The following is a 23,185-nucleotide window of genomic DNA, read 5'->3' as shown; positions in this document are numbered from 1 at the left end:
AGTGTATGTAATATTCATTCATTGTGTAAAATAAGAAAAAACACTTCAACTTAGGGTCTGTGTTTTGCAAATGTTCACTTTGTCAATTAAACAATATATATGTCGATTTGTGATATTTGCAGAAATATGCATGTTAGCTGAGTCCGATATTTCATTTTAAGCAAATATCTGCCAATAACAATGATGCGCCAATATTATCGTGCATCCTTGTTAAAGGACACAGTAACCTCACTATCAGCATGTCAGATGACACATCCTATTGTTTCCCTGGTAATGCTACATTGTAAACAACAAATAAGTTTTTAAATTGAGGGAAGCTAGATAACTTTAGCTGTTAGCAGCTGATGACCAGATCTAACTGCTGATGGAGGCTAGACTGAGTTACATTATGATGCATTTAAGCTTTATGAAGTAAAAATGAGTCGTGGGCAAAGTTGGATTGTAATGTTCTTATGTGTTCAAAATAAATTTTGTAAAATATAGATAATATCTATATGATTAAATAAACTAACACAGTCTCTACTAAACAAAGCTTTGATAGGGAGAGCTTGTGTCAGTGTTTGTTACAAAAACCTTTCTGTGAATTTGTAAGCTGTCAGAGCCAGCTATGGAAATAAGCAGATAAAATAGCAGGTGATGCTAAATTAAGCCTCTCTTTTTGCAGGCTGCAAACTTGTGTTTGCTGAGCTTATCGCAGAAACTTGCTCCTCAGATCTTTGTTGCACTGCCACATTCATTAATCTATAAACGTAAGTTCGCTTTGGAATCTGTGTGTGTTGTGTGAGCGAGTGTGTGGGAACAGATGGAGTGCAGCGATACAGATAAAAGAGCATTGTGATATGCATGAAGCATGAGACGCTGTCCGTGGTGCTGAAGTCATCCTGCAAGCTGCACTAACTTGCTCTCAGGGACATTCATTCATCTTTTTCTCTTTCTCTCTCCATCAAACACGTACACACACACAAACCATCACTTAGTTCCAGCCAAAAACATATTTTGATCTCCCTGCAAATCTGCTGTCCTGAATTCAATCCAAAATCACTTCTATTATGTATATCTAGATCATCTATACTAAAAATGGCATGTCCCTGAAAAGGCTCAGCGAGAAAACAGGCCTAAGTGGTGACCTGAAAAAGCAGTGACCAATAACAGGCCGAGAAGCTGGCTAATTCAACAGCAGCCCCCATCACTCAGCCAACGGGGCCAGACTGATGTCTGACCTCCAGCTGTCTGTCCATTTTGTGCTCAATTAGCAAAGAACTCTCTCTACCGCACATGTGCAAAGATCTCAGAGCTTGTGACCTTTTTCTTCCCCGCTAATTAAATTACAATAAATCTAGACACTAAATTTCTCTGTCACAAATGAGTGGGTGTGGAGGTCAAGAGAAGAGCAGAGCCAGGATGGAGACGACATCGATGGAGGGGTCTGCTGATTCACTCCCCTCCTGGTCCATCTGCAGGTAGAAATTGGGAGCAGGGCAATAATCACTGTCACTCAGTTGCCAGGGCAATCTGAGCTTGTAAAGAGCCACAAGAGGAATTAAAAAGCTACTCTAGCAAAAGCGCAGGACTCACATTTTGAGGTTACAATTATTAGAAAAGTCAAACTTTGGAGAGAAAAGACAACATGGTGAGCTTTGCTAAGGCCAATCAACAAAAACAAAGTGCAAGATGGACTAAAACTTCCAAAAAACTGTGTAATACAAAATCATCTTCTAAAAATCATTTTTACCATTTTTTTATAGACGGAAACCAAAAGCAAAAAATGAATGTGATCAATTGTCTTTTTTTGTCCTGTGGGTTGCAAATGACAAGCAGTTAGCTACTGTGTAGGTTGCATGTGCGCCACAATTACAATGATTTACTTACTGTGGCCTATTATGTAGTTTACGGCCATTTTCAAGTCAGCATGAGATTTGTTTTTCATACTGTACAAAATGCAAGAAAATGACCTTGTGAAACTATAAAAATAAGCCCTCTGACGATGCTAACTGTATGAGAGAAAAAAGCATTAAACAGAGGGGCAATCTAGATGATTAGTCATAAATAGGTCCCCTGTCATTATTAGGTTATGAGATTGAGAAGACGGTTTTCCCCTCTCATCTTCTCCCTCCCTCCCACCTCTTCCATGCCTGTCACCTTGGCACCGGTCGTGTTTTGGCTTTGCACCACAGTTTCTCCCTCCTCTGCCTCCCCCCTTTTTCTCTCCCTTCAGCCAGAATGCAACATGGTGATTTATGGCTGAACTTAAAAAACACCACACAAGGTGCTGCGTTTATTTTACACCACCTTATTGACATGTTTTACAGACTCGCGTTCCTGGTCTCGTGTGAATCATGAAAACAATGCTAGTAACAGTTTGTTAGCGGGCTTCTAATCCATGTAGACTTAATTTGACAAATGATTGTCTCCATAAACCAAAAGATAATCCAGGAATTAATGCAAACATGGCATTTCATTTAGTTCCACTCGAAATTATTGTTTCAGATGAATTATTGCTCATAAAATGTGACTGATTAGGAAGCCTTAACTCCAGATAAACTGAATGAAGGTACACACCATCAAATTGTGGAAATTAATAAAGGGATATTTGACATAGATAAAACTACTTTTCAAAAATGACACTTCACTTAACCATTACTTTCATGACACAAAAATACTGATATCATTGTGCAATTGCCAGAATGAATCATTTTTTAAAACTGCAAACAATATTGAGATAATACTGTCAAAATACCCTCTCCATCAAGGACTGAAACCAAAACTGGTAACAATTTCAAGGCCCTGCTACCATCAAGTTGAACACCATATTTGGCCCTTCTTTCACTGTGCAAAAACAACCCCGAGTACCAACACCAAGCATTCACTCATTCACACACTGACACACACATACAGTCACCATCTGTCATGTTGTAACCTCCCCAAGCTCGCTTTCCCTCGCCGTCCTGCCGGGACACATGCTCACTAATGATTCCATAACTTTGTTACCACCTCATTATAGCGGTTAGTAAGCTCCATAGCTAGATTTACAACTTTGTAATGGACTAGCTGTGTGGACTCATCTGCTTGACAGTCATATTGATTCACTGCACCGTGACGAACAGGCCAGTTGAGACTGCGTGGTGGTGCCGCTGACCTCCACCTGCTCTCAAGCTACTGTCGTCATTATGTCCATCTGCCTCTTCGCCTTCTACATCTGATTACATCGCAGGGACGGTGATGGCTCTGCATTTTACTGAAATATGTTGTGCTTTAAATAAACATTTCCGCAGACAAATGAAAGGCTGTCAACTCCACAGCTTTCTGAGTTAAACAGGCTTCAGTCTTCCAGCACACGCTGACTGATGTGTTTCCACACACGCAGCTCTATAGTTTCACACCACCTGGGAAAAAATATCATAGCAAAGTGACTTGCCAGGGAACAAAAACAAAAGCAAAAGCCAGGATTTGAAGACCGAAGAGAGCAGGGAACTTGCGCCAAACTGGCTCAGCAGCAGAATACTCTTAGATGATACAGCGTGAGGAGATGATGCCCAAGTTGTCCTGTGCAGTTGTTACGTAAGCCAAATGTGCATTGTCTTTATACATTTTCAGGAGCTTACTGGAAAGACCTGTGAAAGCAGTCTGTAATGGTTTCAGAGGAGGAAACATTCTCCTATTGCCAAAGGGTTTCCTTTGAATGCAGCCAGAAACATTTCAGCATGTGCAGCTGCTCTTCATGTTTATTTCAACCTACTGGGAAACCTCTCAGGGGGAACGCCATCAAGAAGAAAAGAGCCGATATGGAGCTCAGTAAGGACTAAACTACTCATGCAGGCTGAAGTGACTAGAGGTTGAGGCCCAATCAGATTAGTGGAGGATAGAGTGAGTGTGTTGAAATGGGGCAGGAGGGGTTAACTAGCATTTAAACTAGCCTGGTGACCTTTGGGTTGGGAGATGACCAGTTGGTCTTTGGAGCAGATAATCCCTGGAAAAGCTGGTTTTACCGACTGAACAATGGTCTCCTCCCCCACACACACAGTCAACACTATTACAGCACATACAGTCCTATTTGTTCACATAATGGGGTTTGCCTAAATGAACTGTTTTAATATGTTTGTGGGAGTTCGTGGATTTGCATATGTGCTGTACAGAGCAGCCATAATCATCTTCAGAGGTCAGTACAGATGCTGCTTATCATGTAACATCTTAGCGATGATACAGGGACAAGGATGATAAATCATCACTGCATAATTCATATATTTCACATACTGTAATGCATGTTCCAAAGAGAGGTCGTTATGCTAAAGATAAGTGTGATGAGATACAGTCCTTTTAGCATTAACTCATGTACTCTGTGTGTTTCTTCTGCACAGCACATTAGCCATCTCCTCCTTGTTCTCCCTACTTGCATTGCCTCCTCATTCATTGGCCCTTGTGCCTGATTTAGCCAGTGCCTTGGGCCTGCAGCAACTGGCGGTGGTATAGAGGGCCATGTAAATGTCACCGTCTCAGAGGCTGTGCTCTGCAGAGCGTGAAATGAAATCTGGCAGAGTTTTAGGGCCCTGCCTTCCCTCACATGGACATTCCACAGTGCATGGGCCCTATATAAAACTCAAGTGCATGTTATGATTGCATCTGAACCATCCTGCCTCTTTTCTATATCAATTATTTAAGTGTCAGGTCAAAAGTGTTGCAGTCACTTCCATGTGGGAATATTTTACCAGCATGATTAATAGGTTATTAGTTCAAAAACAGATTATTATTGCTGTCATGTGAAATTGGATTGCTTTGTTAATCCAAACTAATCCTATGGATCATGCAACCATATCAAGATTACTGCATGCTGTATGCATGTACTTCACATAATCAGACAAGCAGACAACATATCTCACTGATATATCTCACCATGCAAATGTCAATCACATGACTTATGTTTTAAAGACAGTGCTGGAATGTAAGTACATTTACTCGAGTACAGTACTTAAACATGAATTCAAGATACTTGTATTTTACTTGATTATTTTATTATTCATGTCATTTTATGCTGTGCATTTTGTGCAGATGTTTGCATTAACAAAAAAGAAGAGTTTATAAAATATGATGTTTGTTATAAATTAAAGTACCAAACAGTTTACACAACTACTGCTGCAACAATTAGTTGATTAATCAATCCGTCAGTTGCCAACTATTAGTTTGGGGCGTTTTATTCTATTCTGTATTATTGGGATTTCTTTTTTCTTCCTTTTTAATATCTTTTAAGTGTGGTGGTGTATTTTTATACTTTGGAGGTTTGGGGTGTTTTTCTACTTTTTGTCTTTTTCTTTAAATTAATTTGTTTTTTTTGGATGTGTTCTTTTTTGAAAATTTTTCTTTTTTGGGTACTTTTGCTTTTCATACTTCTATATTTATTTACTTAAGTACCATTTTCAATGCAGAGCTTTGACTTCCACAGGATGGCATTAGTACTTTTACTTTAGTAAAGGATGCAAACACTTTAACCACCACTGCAAAAAAAAAAGCTGATATTCTCTCACAACATTAGGAGGTAGAAGAGCTGCAAGCACTGTGCGCTGGCACAGAAGGACAATGAGTAGTTCAACATTTCACTGCAGGAAAAGTTCCCTTTAGGGTTTCTTCCACCGGGACGACTGGCAGTACGCTTGAGGGGCTCCCTCTCAATTAAAATCAAGAACACGAAAGAGCTTTTCAGCCCTCGCCAACGCCATTTTGGATCCATAACAACTGTGTCAAACGGCTCTACCCAGTCAGCTCTGCCTCAGACCATCTCTTGTGGTCTCTCATTGTGAAAGATGGGATCAAAGTACTGAGCATGTAAGGCTTGAGGAGGGGGGAAAAATCCAGTCACTGATGTATCAGAATTGCTGCTCTAACATTCAGACCACACAGGCCATCCCGCTCCTTTCGCTGAACTGACAGAGTGCTGTCAGCGTTCAGATGGGCTTAATAAAAGCCTCATATTATACTCTATTCAACAGTGATGATCAATTAATGGCTGTCATCACAAAATATCTAGCTTTTAAAATACCCATTGTTGAAATCACTCCTCTCTTACTTATCACCACTATTCATCTTCCAGCCCAGCACTTAAAGCCTGGCGCTAGCGGACATTTACAAATAGGCTCTCCTGTTCCATTTAGAGCCGTACCTTTTGCAGCTTATCTTGTGTAACGAGCGCTTAAATAAATCTCCTTGCTTTAAATAAACAGGAGCTGTGCTCACAAAGGCTTTCCTAGATGTTGGGTCACATGACAGTCTGGACCCTTGACAGACACATGGCAGGTTAATGCCAACAACTGTGTATTCGGAAGGGAGAGGCTGTTTTACAAAATGTACAATTTACAACAAATTCTACAAATTATCCAAACTGCAGCTGCTTGGCTTTAAACCAGAAACAACAAGAGATCACATATCACGCCAATTTTATCCTCTCTCCACTGGTTTCCTATTAAATTCCACATCCATTTTAAAATACTGGTGTTGACTTTTAAAACCTTGCATGGTTAAACACCCTGGTACACCGCTGAGCTCCTCCTCCCGTATTCACCTAATCAGCCACTGAGGTCATCTAAACAAAATTACTGGCTGTTCCTAATACCCGCTACATAACCTGAGGTGACCACACTTTTCAAGCTTTTGCACCCAAAAAATTAATTTTTTTTTGATGTTGCTTTTATTGTGTATATGTCTTTAATGGAAAGAACTTTTTTTTAATCCAAAGTTGCCATACAAATAAATGTTACTTATTTACTTTTAAAAGATTTAGAGACACATTTAAGAGACACCAATTAATAAGGAGGTAATAGAATTCTAATGAGTTTCAATAAAACTATATTAGTGGATTGCAAAATACTTCACTATTCCCTAAAATTTACAAGAGACATAAAATCTGTCCCTGTGGATCAGTAATGTGTGCTGGCTTTGCGGAACCACACTTGCCTATGAGCTTTAAAATGGCTGAATGTAACTGCGATCACGCGCTCTCTCGCTGTGTGACGGTGCCCGGCGACTCAAAGCGGAGTCAGTGCTGTGGAGATCTTCGTCATGCCCCTGATTCATCGTCATCCTCCTCTCTTGTCACAGCCACTGAAAGGCAGCAGGGCCAGCTGCTGCAGGGCGCTGCAGAAAGCTGTGGCATGGAGGGATGCTGGCAGGTCAAGAGAAGCCCCTCACTGCTCCACTAAGCCAAACCTCAGCAAAATGACAATGTGAGCAACAAGCTGCTTCACAGTCCGGGGGGAAAATATGATTGGTGGCAGGGAGGCCTTGATGGAAACTGGACTAAAGTGTTTTTTTAAGGTAAAATTTAGAGATTTTCATGAAGTCAAACCTCATTTAAATTGATGGTTGGCATTTTTTTCTATAATAGCCATATATCTCATAATTATAAATACAGGAATAAATCATTTTATATTCTGTTGGGACACATTATTGTTAACACCACTTATCAATGTTTTTATTAATACATGCAAGAACTGTAAATGAATTTCATTGATCATGTGACTTACCAGAGTCACTTCTTCACGGGTCCTTATGGCGGCTCTTATCAAACATATGGGGGTAAAATGAACAGATATTAACTAACTTGCAGTGAAGAAGAAACTCATGGATGGAAGACAGTGCAGACAGCGTGGGAGGAACACATCATAGAAGCTCTGTCATCCTCCAAGCTGAAAGTCTGGGCCCACTACAGCTTTTACAACACAATGGGACAAACTACATCGATAAAGACTATGCAAAATATAAGAACTGTCTCGTGAAAGGAAAGTACACTGGCAACCAACCAAAGTGCTAGAATAAATGTTGCCATTGTACATTTCTGAAAACCACAATTATACAACATTTTATTATGTTATGGATTTCATCTCAGTTGTCACATACTGTAAAACTTCAACCACAATGCAGTAAACAATGCATAATTCTGGATTTTTGCCTTTTTATTTGTATTTTTTCTTCTTCAGTTACACAGACATCAATAGATAATTCTATTACAATGTATAAAGTATCGCAGAGTCACTGTATCGTGATACCATTGCTATTATGTGCACCGTATCGTGATAGTACTGTATTAAGGGTTACTCTGTGATTCCCACCCTGACTCTCCATGTAGTATTTATGAGCCTCGCTGACATTTCACAATGCAGCTGCTTCACATTAAAAGCATTCAACTGCTGAAACTGCTTTTTAATACAAACATCATGTTTTTGTCACTGAGGTTAATGCTGACTGTGACAGCTCATCAAATATGCATCTTCATAATGACACATGATAATTGTCATCATTTCTTGAAGGTGAATCAGTTTTTAAAAATGCAGGAAGTGATGGAAGAAGCATCTGGTTTGGATTGCAAAATCCCTCATCAGTGTTAGGGAGTGGGGAAAATGTCACTTTAATTTGTTATTATAGGATGTGACACCTGTGCTGTGTGGAGGTTAAATAGGTTGACATGACAATGACTGTGGCCCATTCCTGTTTCACCCATCATTCCAATCTAGGCGGCTGAGGTTTGATGATAGCTGTGAAAACATTATGTCTCATGAAATAATTTATCCATCTAGACGCCTCGGGAATAAGACACCTTTTACAAATGTTGTTATGATAACAGAAGCCATTATCCTGTCTAGACAATTGAGTATAAAAAGTATCTATCTGTTCAATAACAAGCAATTTATGTTCTAACATGCTTTCGTCTGGCACTGTGTGGATGAAACAAAAATTGCCTATTATTTGGTTAAAAAATATATATATAAATTCAGTTTAAAATGGACTGCCTACTTAAAATGTACTATGATGAAGAGCAAACACCACTCATGATTACCTTACATTGTTTCATTGATATCACAATCTTTATTGTCTCTTGCTAAAACAGTAAGATCTTGTCAAAAGTCCTCTCAAAAGAGGGATAAGCGCTCTCTCTCATCACTGTCAGTCTCGTAGACAAGCCATCGAGACTTTCCTAAAGCTTCCGTCTGCATGCAAATTAGCCTCTTTGGCTTTACTCTGTACACATGCAAACAGACTGTGGCACAAAGAAATAGTATCAACTCTGCCACTGGCTTTCCAGATCTTAGATCAGCCTACACATGATGTTTGGAATTACAGGAGAAAACCCTGTTTAGAAAAATGTATGATGTTTGTACAAACATTAGCATTTTGCCATTTCAGAGGCAAGATTGCTTTATAATGGATATGTGCCTCTCGTATATGCTAGCAAAATGTTGTTTCATAAAAAAAAGCTATTTGAACAAGAAATATGTCTACTACCCACTCACATGCAGAGCCCTCACAATTGAGGCAATGAGGGGCTTCACTTAGCAGCAAGGAGCTGTTCACTCAAAAAGAATGTGAAATTGTAAGTGAGAAAAGGGAACGTGAACCTTTTATGGAAAATCATTTTAACAGCTTGACTGCTATTTGACTTTTGATGATATTTGATAACCTGATAGAGTTAGAAATAGAAGTGGAGGAACTTAACTTCATTGCATCAATTTGCCATAGCCAGAACCCTCTGAGTCACAGTTAGTTCAGCAGTTCCTTCAAATATATCGTAATGACTGTCAGAGAGAGACAATAGTCATATTATTAAGTAATGTTTTCCACACGATTACACCAGGCTTTACAACTTTAAAAATTAACCTGAAACAAAGAAAAATACAGTATGCACTGATGGATAACGTAACAGGCCTACCTGGCACAGGCCGAGGGGCCCCACTAGCCTTCACCTTTAACTCAAATTAACAAGTCCTGACTAGAGAGAGACGCAAAAAGACCACTAAGACATAAATAAGAACTACAAAGAGACAATAACTACAACAAGGGACAAAACGACACAAAAAGGACAGAAAATTACCTCAGAAAGACACTAAATGACTACGAAGACACACAAAAACATAAAATGATGCAAAACAAAACCCAAAAAGAGACAAACACCACAATGACTGTAATCCCTTTTACACTGCCTGTTCAAGGCAGGACTTTTATGCCATTATTCCGCCTCGCCGCTCTGTACAAAAGGTACAATCATGGGATAAGACAACAGAGTTGTCTCACCTTAAAGCTGGCAGCAGGGGGTAGTATCAGCGCTGAATCAACGCCTTTTTTAAAGGAACAGCCAACAGGATAGGATGTGTGCCACCCACGACGGGAGATTTAAAAAGCAGCCGGTAGCAGCTGGTAGCAGCTAGCAGCGAACCGAAGATCAGTAGCTAGGGAGATCTGGGAGCTCTTTGAGTAGAGGGCAAGATGAACTACCATTTAATATGGACAGTAGATGATTGTTATTTCCATGTTTTGCTCTTGTTATTGTACAGCGTTGCTGATGCGTACATTATATGTCACATAAGAGACTGACAAGTTTTGTTACATGTTATGCCTCTTTTGCTTTTGGGATGCCGGCATGCTATCTAAAATCACAACCTGGGCCACCTTGGTGCCGCTGTTGTTTAGTTATATGTAAAAATACAAGGCATATTACATTGAAGAACACTAAAGAGATAAAGGTGTATTTTCTTTTTCGTTACGTCTCTGTATCTTTTGCCATCTCTGTCAGAATAGTAGGGCTGTATCACATGATGTATATATTTATTATTTATTTATGTTATTTGTTAAGAGAATGTCAAATATGTATTTCATTTGTTATCATGCCCAGTGTTGCTGTTTGCTGTTTTTTGTGTAACCTGTCTTTCATTGCCCTAATATTTATGTCTTTTAATATTGACAGCAGTTACTGGTTGATGTATACTTGCAAGTTTGTGGAAAATAAATAAAAACTATTGGTTAAAAAAAATAAAAACAAAATACAAGGCAGCATAAAGAAGGGACTCTGTAAAAAGGGCTTGAGTGTCTTGCCCCTGTGTAGGAGACGTGATGGGGCCTTTTGCATATCTAAGCCCAAGGGCCCACTGCCTCATAATCCAACCATGATAGCATGCAGTTTGCACAACAGATAACTGTCTTATCAGGCAGTTGGAAGCAGGTAGATCTTCCCTGAAGTGTATGTATTTTTCATTTGTATGAGTTAGTGTGCTTGCATGTGTACATTTGCAGCATGAGTGCATGTCTACGTGCATAGCCTTCTACAATATATCTGTCTCCATAATGGGAAATAGCATCTATACTTATGAGATTGCAAGCAATCCGATACTAAAGCATGAGTCTGAGTATAATCCATTGTGAGCCACTGATTCCACTATCAAGCCACAAATCTCCTGCGCACAGACACATTGTGGTTAGTATCAGCTCTGCAGGTGACCATACACACCACCATACTTCATTAAAACCATTCAGAGAGAGTTATCTCTGGAATGAGCTTCCCCCGAGAAGATTTGTTTTGTATTTGTTTGTCTATATGTCTCCATTCAGCCCCTCGCCATCAGTGAAGAACATCACAATAGGCTGCTATCAATAAAAGTTTAAACAAGCCAGTCAGCTCGCAGGGAGTTTGTATTTAGAATGGAAACAATGAGAGGATGTGTGCACTATCACCTCGCACACAAGCTCAGTAACAGTTGAAAATTGCTTAGCATTGAGCAGCTGACTCCAGCACAGAAAGGGATATGCATCTGCACTGAGAGAGAGAGGGAGAGCGTGTACAGGCAGTCCTCCCCAGTGTCTGGCTGAAGGCCTCCCCAGTGGATTATGTTACCCAACAATGGCAGTGGCCTTTCACAGTCGGAGCATGCTCCAATAGCTTGGAGGCATACAAACATGCCTCTTTTCCCCTTTCCCTAGCTCTCCCACCAGAATTGACATTGTCCCCCGTCAAATGCAGGTCTACAGTATGTCTTTATATCAACAAATGAGTGCCCTAGTTTCTGGTGAAAGACGAATAAAAAGCATGCTATCACACCAAAGCATTTCAGCAGAGCGTGCTGTGGTATGAATGGCATCACACATGCAAAGGGACCCAGTGTCACTGCATGTCTGTGGAGACAAAAAAAAAAGGTGAGACTGCAGTGTTTGTTTGTCTCTCCTCACTAATGAAAGATGGATAAGACAGAAGGCTTGACAGAACTGTGAGAGATAATGGTACGACATATTGTAAGCGTATGTGTGTGGAGAAACACACACTATTAACACAGAGAGAAAGCCTGAGGCACAGACTGTAGTAAGTCCTGCAGGCATGAAGAAAAGCTGTGATGGTAAACAATGCTCTTCATCAGACATTCAATAGTCGTGTCTTAAAAGCTGATGCACACACACAACTCCCTCGGGAGAATATTGTACATACAGCAAAGTGAGATCATCAGTGCTATGTATTTTGCCAGCTGCAGCACAATATAAGAGAGATGGGTTTGACCTCAAAATGAACTTTATTTGCAAGTTTAAGGGAAACTTCACCAATTTTCAACCAGCTTTCAATCATAAAAATGTGAATAGTTTGTGTAAATTAACTGTGGTAAACGTCCCTCCATCTTACCAGCAGCCAGATCTCCCTGCTCATCTCTCAGTTAAAATTTGCTGGCTCACGGGCTGTTGCTTAAACTACAGATTGTACTCCTGCATTTTCATATGCCCGCCACCACAGACACAAATAATAGAGAAGTGGATCGAGAGAGATAGACCAGACCCTCTCTCTGATCAAATAAAAACTAAGATTCTATTACGGTATTGCTTTTTCTCTCACCTAAAATGTCTTCAGGAACATGTTTTATTGCACTTTTTGGCTGTAATACAAGAATTTGTGAACAGAAAGTGGGCACCTACTGACTACTACTACTACTACTGAGATCAAACAGTGAAACTAGGCAGCGCTGATCAAATACATCAAATATAAACCAAGAATCTCTATTTCTCAACTAAAACATTTTCAGAAACATATTTTAGTGCGCTGTTTTACCATGAAACAATAACTTGTGAACAGGAAGTGCGCACCATACTGTTTGATGTAAGCCTATTGTGAATATGGAGGCTGAAAAAACTGAGATCAAATGGTAAAACTAAGCAGCATTGATCGAATATAAACAAAGATTCTGTTTCTGTGTTGCCCATACTTTGCCTAAAATGTTTTAAGAAACATATTTTAGCTTATTGTGTAACTCTGGCCATTTAGCACCAATTTTAATAGTTATTGCATCTTTCTACTGCATATATACACAATTTTTATGAAAAGATTATCTTTCCAGCATTGAATCACATCATGATTATGACCGGCCCTAGTTCATATGGTATTACCCATAACTGACAAAATAACACAAGATCTTATGAAATTATTCCTTTAAATCACAAGTGCTTTTTAAATATAATCTATAGTTTTTATAGTGTATATATACTAAGAGTGATACTATTTTACAGTAAAAAATGAAAACCACGACAGGAACAGGTTTGCCTTTTCAAGTGCAGATATTGCAAATGGCACTATTTTTAATTTAATGTGAGTTTTTTTAATGCAGGCATATTTTAAGGGGGGAATTTAAAACACTCAGTCCAAGTACTTGTTCTTTACCCGTTTTCAACAGGCAGCTGTGCTGCCTGTTCGATCTATATTTACGCCCCTGGGGCAGCTAAACGAACATGTTATGGTGCTTACTGACATTTTAAAACTCGACGAGTTATAAGGAATAAATCCTGGGGAGCAGAAAGTGATTTTTTTTCAGCCTAAAACTCCTCAAAAGGCAGATAATCTCAGAGGAGCGGGATTAGTACATTTATTTTCAGCACTGAGTCTATCATCATTTAGGACTGAGTAACAATCAGCCCGGGTACACTGAAGCCTGTTTTATGGGCAGCGGCACACATACTTCTCCGGTAGTCTGCAGTGAATCCCAGGCTTTGTAAAGAAATTCAGCTCTCTCTGAACCTCACAGTTTGGGGCAAAAAGACATAAGGTTCACCACTGGTTTCCCCAAGGTAGCACACAGCTTGTTCTCCTTACTAAGAAAAATCTACGGGAGAAAAGACGAAGAAATTAAATTGGCTTGCTGACGGCTCCCGTACCACCAATCTCAGCAGCTAAGTGCGGCAGAGAGTGCACAGGCTGAGATTACAGGACTAGTGCTGGAGTGCTTGAAGAGTCCCCTCAAGCCAAACTGCTAAGTCTTATTGGTGCGAGAGAGAAGCCTCAGAAACAGAAGATATCCTGCTCTCCTAAGTGAACCGCCGAAAAGCAACAAGACGTTGTGGGACCTGATGGGGCTCTGCTCAGTCGAACAGTGCGGTGTAATTAAAATTCAACAAAGAAAAGAACACAGCCTGGAACTACAGCACATCAGAGGATACTGCTATAGCTGACTCATCATCGCTGTCATCCACAACCATCATTACGACACGATTGTGACTTCTGGCCTTCTTTAATAAAACCTGAGGGGGACAAGTTATGAGTAACAGCTATGTCATCACTGTGCATTGCAAAACCTTCTCTGCCGTCATCATCCCTTATTTTTATTGTAAAGCCTTGGGGTGTTAGAAAGCAATATTTGTGCCACCACTAGTTTTAGCCTCCTTCTGCCCCTCGGGCTGCTCAAATCTGATGGTCCTTTCATAATTTCATTTTAATTTCAGGCTTCCATGGCTTCAAAGAAAAACCCAAAACAGAACACACAAACAAGGCCATTTGGACCGTCTGCGATGACACGTTTACATCCAGACAGCATTTTCTGCATAATTACATGGCAAAGCAAGACTTGCTGGTTATGGAGGAAGAAGTGTGAAAAATATACAGAGATTTTTAAATATTCAACAGCCCTTATCTCCCCTCGAAAGCGTCTTTAATATTCCACAGGCGGAGTGTGCAAAGCAAGCGGCTGGAGCAGTGTTTACAGGTATTTGTATTTGAGCAGATCTGTTTTATAACTTAACTGGTGCCGCTTAGTTCAACAACAGCACAATAAAAACAGGAGCGGAGCTTACCCTCTACTAATTGACATGGAAATAAAAAGAGGCAGTCACAAAAGACCTTCAAAACGGTGCATTCTTATAGTCTTATCACCTGTGAGGTGGCTGAGATATATGAAAATGATACAGGGGGAAGCCACTACACCTGATACCAACATCAAGACAAAAAGGAAGCTAATGAAGCTTAGGTGCAAGGTTGAGAGTTCAGCACCGAGTCCATCATTATTTGACAGGCAGAGGAAAGCCAGCTAATGATCACTCCATCTCCACAGTCGTATGAAGCCACTGCAGTCAGTCATATGAGCGAGATTTGCAGGAGGGTCTCTGATGGGGGGGATGGGAAATAGGGGGAGGAGAAGCTGGGGCCTTACGTTTAACAAGGAAAGTGTGCATGTTTAAGGTAGTGACACAGGCACCGAGGGAAGATCAACAGATTGTGGGACTGTTCCCTGCTTCTTTGAGATAAAAAACCATGCGCTTAGAAAAAATGTCTGCCTTGCAATGCCTTTCACTTGGCAAGAAGATAAAGAGTGAGAGGGAAATCATGAAATATGCCTCTCATCCTGCAGCACATTACCTCAAATCTGTGAAATCTGTGTGGCCAGCAGCTTTAAGTCAATATTTCTGTATTATTTAATTGCTTAATTCATTTAGGTAGCGTACTAATAGCTTCTTTATACTTGATTGGCCTTTTAGCCTTGATCCCTTCCCTGTCGTCCTTGAGTCTTGCCTTGTCTCAGCTGGAGTCGGAATAACAATTGCTTTTATTCCAATTGGCTCAGCGCCCCCTCCACACACACAACAATAATTACAGAGTGTCTCCTAATGGCATATAATTTTCATCTACACTAGGAGCCATTAACACAGCTTTATTCTAGTAGATGAACTAGTTGTGCATTTACATCAGAGAAGTGATCCATTCAAATTGCAGCTGGAGTTAGTCTGGAGAGTAATTTACAGATGTAATGTTCGTTTATGCCGACTGGATTTCACAGGCTACTACTTGTGGCAGTGTTTTAATGAGTGGAATCACACATTCAGTCTGGAGCAGTGGTGTGTGTGCAGACCACATGCAAAACAAAGCCAATTTGAAAGGAGAGAGAGGCTGGAATAAAGCAGATTGACTTGACTATAGGAATAAGGAACCCATTACTACACCCTGAGGTGTCTGGATAGTCTAAACTGCAAGCATGATGTGGTCAGTGGACACCTCTAAGCCTTGGCCACAGAGTGACATGATGGCACATGTTCTGCTGGCCATTACTGTATCCTCATCCCACAAGTGTCAGCAGTCTGTTCAGCTTTTTCTTCTGCTTCCTAGATGTGTAATTTCTGCAGAAGAAGCAAAATTCTGCATCTTCTCCTCATATTAAAATGCCAAAGACGCAATTGCAGACGCGGTTGTTCGTCAAGGCGCACGGATTGGGTGATTGGGTATTTTACCCTTGCCTCATTATCACTTACGGCAAGTGGTAAGGACGGCTGTTAACCTGCCGCAGACAGGGACAAAATGCAGTCTAACAACTTTGTCAAAACCAATTACCTAAATTCTCTCAGTGTTCCCGTTTATGAGAAAGTTGTGAAATGCATACAATTAATGCAGACAATCAGGCACAATCAGAACACATGGAGACCAGCACGTCCAAAGACTTCACGTTCAAGGTAAAAAAGTGGTTGACAAAACATGTTTTAAAAAAGGAGATGCGTGTAATCTAAGTGATGACAAGTGCAAACAAATTCTCACCGCAGCATGAATGAAACGAGACAAACAATTTGCGCATTTGCCCCCTACCTTGTCAACGCAGGCCGTCCGAGGATCGCCTCGAGAGTAATCCTCTGAATTTCGCTGGAATTGCCTCTTTGCCTTGAGACAGTAACAAGTCGGGATTTATCATATAGGACGTCACTTGGATGGTAAGGTCCCATACACTGTAGTATCTTCCTGTATCGCTCCGTCTGCGGGCTGCAGAGGCATCACTGAACGTATGAAACAGCGCTTCACATGAACGGAGGGAGGGAAAGTCCGGCATGGAGTCCGTCTAATACCTGGATTCTTCAGCGGTCATTAAACCTCGACACACAAAAACATTTAAGAGCTAATTAATGACTTCAGCTAAAAAAATTAGTGGTTATAATAATAGCAGTTAACGTAAAGTGGTGCTATTATAATTGGCGGTGTTTTTGCTGCTAAATTAGCTTGTAAGAAGGTGTAAATAAAGTGTATCATGAAGAGTGACGACTCCAGGTGTATTCAATTTATCACTAATTAAGCTAAATCAGGTGCTAGAGGTTGAGGCTAAAGGCTAATCTTAGGTTTTCTAGGCTACATGTTTCATAACTCAGCCGCAAATTCAAATAACTAAATATTTTATCTGTTATTTTATCAGTCACACAAAGATATTATACTGGCCTATATTATATTTACAGTGGTGTATATGACGTAATTAAAAAACAAATCCACTTACTTGCTTTTACCGAGATTTTAGCCACTTGAACAAAACCCATCTGCTTAGGGAGAAAGTTCTGGAAAAGACAAGTAAATAGACCTCGAGTTATGATGAATTTTCTTTTGTTTGTTTTTTTTTTTTTATTCAAAGGCCTATATATTTTAAGAAATAAACATTCTTTATATATTTTATGTATTTCTAAGTATTGACTTTTAAAAAGCTATTTATGTAGAAATACATTGTGTTAACTTTTATTGTATTTATTTATTTTATTTCATTTTTTTATGTATTTTACTCTGTCCTGTGCTGTATAGCTTTAAACTGTTTTTTTAATTGTCTGTCATTTTAAATTTCTGTACTGCACTTTATTTGTTTTGAAAAGTGCCATATAAATAAAGTTTATTTTTACTGGTATTGGCAGTAGTACTAGAAGTAGTAGTAGTATATAATTTAGTTATTGTTCATTTAACAGGGACGATGAATAATATTGTACCAGATATAGCTAAAAGCTAAAAATTTCATTCACTTCTGTAATGTTTATTAGTGTTCTGGTTAGGACACATACATAGATGTAGATTTGGGGGGATACGGGGCACAAGTCCCCCTCAATATTTAGAAGTTGTGCATTAAAAAACATTTAAGTAGCAGAGGACTTTTATTTTGACAAGATTAACACCATAAATTTATGCAGAAAAAAATAACCAGAATGCAGGAAAATAAGAGTTTGAAGATAAAAACCTTTCTGGCAGAGCACCCACAAACCCCCAAATGTTAAAATGAAACCTGAACCCTTGGGCAAATGTTCAGATTTAATTACCATGTGTTGTATTCATTACCAAAAAAGCCTACAAAATAAGACATACTGTATAATGGAGCATTGTGACATCGGTGTTATGGAGAACCAGATCCTTCGTTGCACTTTTTATCATCCAAATCACACATTTTGTGTGCTCTCAAACATTCACACAAGAAAAGACAGACAGTTGTGCAGCACCGTGCACACAGGCACATCACACAGACTTCTCCCATCACTCCCTGTCTATCTCTCTAACAGTGATAGTGATGAATGACTGGAGGCTACTCTGCTGGGAGACAGCAAGAACCAGCAAACCAGCCTCAGCTCTGTGCCTGCCGGGCAGCCTGGATCTAATAACAAGGCTGCATACTTCAATGGCATAACCCTGGCAACAGCAGCAACTTAATGCAGGCTACTAGGCTGTGTTAGTATGGACATTAGGCAACCAAGCTTTTAACAATTTTGCATTTAGAATAGCAGTTTGGATGTGACCCTGCATACAGAAATTCTGTATTGAGACATTATCTGGGGATTTACTGAAGCCTGAAGCCTTTTCATCAACCAGCAATCAACAATTTATTGGTGGCAGTCAGTCAATAAAGGCATTCCCTGAAAGTGTCAGTGAAATCAATATTCCCCCCGTGACAGCCCAAAGAGAGATGGAGAGGCAGAGAAAAATAACCAGTGGTATAATGAGTGGCCACACTTGCACTGTATGCAAATGAAATTAACCGTGTTGCCAGCAGAGCAATAGGAATAAACAGAGGTGAACTGGATTTGTACAATTCACATGTGCTAAATGTTGACCATTTTCACTCCCCCTTTGACTTGTCGACATAACGGTTTAATCCCGACTGATCCCAGTGTAATGACTGATTTTTCTTGGGGGAAAAACGGAGCTGTCACTGGAGGCTGACTGCAGTAAATCTTCAGGAGCTAGAACAACAAGCGCTGCTCTCCATAGGCGTAAACAAACAGAGCATGCACATGTTCAGTGTCCTTAAGGTTATTATGTTCAAATTCAGGATGGTTTTTCTGTGTGTGGTGGCTTTAAGGGAACTTGTGCTGGTGCAGCATGTCCCTCAGGAGGCATGTGTGATCTTATTTGCGTCACAGCATCTTGCAAGTACAGTACACCCATGACGCTAGGCTGCACATCAAAGTGTGTGAAATAGCTTGGCTCTATCAGAATTTGTCTTGAGGCTGAGAAACAGAAAAATACACAAACGCCCTGGTTGGAAATAAATAAAACCCAGTGATCCCTGAGGCTAGTCAACAAAGCAATTCAACAAGATTACACTTTAATTTATTTTAAAACATAATAACTGCGTACACTATATATTTCAAATTCATGTGAACTACAGTGTTTGATCACCAGTGACTGTCACTGTATGCATTTTGTCAGACCACATAAAGATCAAGTCTGTGGGCGGATCCAGTCCATATTTTCCATCTCTCTCTAGCTCAGCGTGCAACAGCCAGCTATTTATCAATAATTCATACCAAAGGAGGTAGTTGCAAACATATGAGAGATGACACAGAGAGTGCAAAGTAACTGTTAGATTATTTGTTGCCACAATAACCATTAAATCATACTCGGACCATTTGTCACAGCCTCAAACTGTTCAGCTTTCGCATAACTCCAACAAGGAGCCATTATACTGCTTTTCTTGCTTGTTATATATTCATCTTTACAAGTCAATGTCAGCACTAATACATTTTGCAATGTGCTCTACATGCATTGACTCTGTCAACAGAGTAATCTTGTGTTTTATAATTACACTGTAATTTATTTGATTAATGAAATTTATGATGCCGACAAATGAAGCACACGGCATATTAATGTAAATTATTAATCATTCTACATCATTATAAATTCTGCTGATGCTGCCATGGCAATGACAGCCTTGTAACAGTGAAAAGCTTAATGAGTGCTTTACAGATTTATATCAGAACTTGTGGACATGAATGCTGCATGTGGAATCTTGGTTGAATAATAAAAGCAATCTGAATTGCATAACATCTCCAAAACATCATTTTTTAAAAATTTGTGGCAGCATATTGATTGCAACAGCAGTAGGCAGCAGATGTCACATAGTTTCAGCTTTCCATCTTTTCCTTAACTGCCACTCAAGCTTCTTCTGCCGCGTCCCACAGAACAATTTCAGACTTGAGAGATTAGCAGATCTCAGGCGTGGCTGGATGAAATCAGTTTCACTGGATGGGAGACCATGAGCACGTTCCCACCCAGCATTTTCGATCGATGCTCATGAAACGGCCCAGAGGGACGTCTGTAAACCTTTGATGTTCCCTTAAAGACTCAATCGCTTTTTCCGACTTGATTTAATTCAGGCCTCTTTGTCTCACAGCAAATTAATTCCAGCCTGAAAAGTGACGTGTAAACATCTAATTTGAACCTTGCAGTACTTATGTAAATTTTTTTTGATGCAAAGGCCAGATGGTGCAAGCATGATGGTCTTAAGATAAGGAACATGTTGCATTTTCTAATTGCTCAGTTAATGTTGCACATCCTTTAGCAGAAGAAAATCAGAGCTCGTTACATGTGCTCATGCACATATTTGAACCTTCTTAACCGCGATATTCACATGAAAGAGTCGAGCTAATGAGCAGAACTGGAAGATTTGCTCATATTCTGTAGGCACTATAGGCAACACAAACGCCACTTATGTTGTTTACTATATACTTAGCATTCTTCCATCCAGCCATCCAAACACTAGTAGAAGTACTAAGAATAGAAATGGCATTGAAGCTGAATAATTCAGACGCAGGGGGTGGAATACACAACGAGTTTTTTTGTGAGGCCTTAAAAAAAAAAAAAAAAAAAAAAACGCCTTAGAAAAGCTGATATCACAACAGCCTATTGCCTGCACTGAAGAATCTCTTTGTGTGTGTTTGCATGTGGACACAGTCACTTCTGTGTGTGTGTGAGTGTGTGTACTGGTCGTAAAAGGGCCAAGGGACACTTTACACAAGGATGAACTAACCATATCATCGTCCTCAATGGGTCGAGTTCATTTAGATGCACTTAGTGGTTTTATAGCTGAATAGCTGATGAGTGATAAAGTTTCGAGAATCACACATCAGTAAAACAAAAATCTACAATTGATAAAAGCTGTTTTGGCTCATTCATGGGTCTACAAGGTCCACTTTCCATTTGCTTTACATGAAGTACAGTGTAAAAGTCTGTTCTTTAACGTGAACGCTGTGGACCATGCAGACTGGAATGGGTGGAAACAGCTCTGTTCACCCAGTGGGGTTTAGAGCATCTAACTCTTCATATTCCCGAGCAGAACAAGCAGCACTTACGCCTTCTTTTTCTCACATAGACACATAACTATTATTTGTTTTTTATCGTGCCTGCTGAATTGAATCAAACTGAAAATGTATAATTATTCTCCAAAGAATCGCTGCAATAACATACCATGGTGAAACTTTTGATTTACAGCTCTTCCAAACTGTGGACTGCGGCCGAAACCTGGACCCATGACCAAGTTCTGATAAATTAATGAGATTGAAAGATAATTTTTATATAGCATTGCTTTTCTCAGTCACAGCTATTGAACAAGATTCAGTTAACATTCACTCAATTGGCTTAAACCTGATTTTTTTTATGTGCATAGACAGTTCGCTGAGAGAACAACCTGTAAGACTCCTGTGAGAGAGATGCAACATGGAGCATGAAGCACCTAACCTTGCTACTTTCTGGCTAAACACTGTGTCTGAGACTGTTTTCCCTGCTCTAAGATAGGTAACACTACACACCTTGACCATGTTTGGATCGACTTCAACAGCTGTGAGTCAGCTTTGTCTGCTATGAACATTATGAAAACCAAGGACCGTTCCAGTCTTAACAGTGACCAACTACACGCGTGCATGAGAATGGCGCTCCATTTAAGCCAAGATTCAAACTACAGGCCCATTGCTCTCTTTAGGAAAATAAGTAGATAAATATGTTTTAAAAAAATAAAAATAAAAAATAAAGTGAAAAGTTTTCTTTTACATGAAATGTAGGGGGCTTACCTTCATTGTTCTGGGACTTATTTTATTAATAGTAAAGATTTTTCAAAATTTATGATCATCTTAACTCATGTAAATTGTCTCTGAGTGCCATGAAAAGAGACCTATAATAAAATATAATATGATCATTAAAGATATCTATTTGTTTTATTTGCATACAATAGCTAAGTATAGGGAGGTAGGTAAATATGTAGATACGTGTGGTGAGGGTTAAGTGTGTGCTGGAGAATACATACTTAAATTTTTATAACACATATAATTAAGTATGGGAGTAGTACATGTTTATAGAAGACAAAAGAAATCTATATATAACTTATAATGTATAAAATTAATGGCTAAAAAATTAAAATTAAATTAAATTATATTTTGCAGGACATAATTGGTTACACATGATATATATTTATATGTTTGTTTATATGTTTTATATGATATGTATGTTTAAGTATGTATATGTATAGTATATACATGTATATACATGTGTATGTATGTCTGCGTGTATATATATTTCTTATCTATTTATTTATGTATTGATAAATTAAATTCAAATAAGGAAGCACATGCAGTAGCTAATGAATAATGGGGGGGTTATATAAAATGATTAGATTAGATAAATTCACACTTTTTCTTCATGACTTTTTTCTTATGCACTATTCTTTTGTTGTTTTGTATTTTTATGGTCTTTTAAAAAAGTACATTGTCAAAATAAAGATTTCAATCAATCAAGTTTGAGGCGTCTTTATGGTTAAAGTAACAATTTGAAAATTGACAAAAAATGATACAATTCGTTTTACTTGACAGATGTAGGGAGAGGCTAGGATGCAATTTAGACATTATGAGGTTCAGACCATTACTGGATTCAAATGTAAGCAACTGGACCTCTTTGAATTTTAACTGAATGCATCTGAACCAAGCTGTCACCCAGTACAACATTTCTATTGTTTATCAGGGAGCAAATTAAAAGCAATTTGGGGTAAAGCTTTCAGCTCAGAATTGCTATGACAGGAGGACACACAGCTGTCGAGGAACACAAACTAGCTGCTGCACAAATTGCAGCACTGACTCTTAGTTGTGG

The 23,185-nt window shown here is 39.3% G+C and overlaps 1 protein-coding gene across 1 annotated transcript in view; it reads right to left on the bottom strand.

Annotated features, from left to right (window-relative positions):
- The window catches only part of dlgap1b (discs, large (Drosophila) homolog-associated protein 1b), a 114,913-nt gene extending 98,116 nt beyond the window's left edge, over positions 1-16,797 (bottom strand). Inside the window, exon 1 of the mRNA XM_042510586.1 lies at positions 16,625-16,797. The gene's annotated coding sequence lies outside the window, so the exon portion shown is untranslated. The remainder of the gene's footprint in view (positions 1-16,624) is intronic.
- Positions 16,798-23,185: the final 6,388 nt, after the last annotated feature.

Source organism: Plectropomus leopardus, chromosome 21, assembly GCF_008729295.1.
Source record: "Plectropomus leopardus isolate mb chromosome 21, YSFRI_Pleo_2.0, whole genome shotgun sequence".
NCBI lineage: Eukaryota > Metazoa > Chordata > Actinopteri > Perciformes > Serranidae > Plectropomus > Plectropomus leopardus.
Note: the sequence above shows the minus strand (reverse complement) of the source record. Positions and strands in the feature narration are given on the sequence as shown.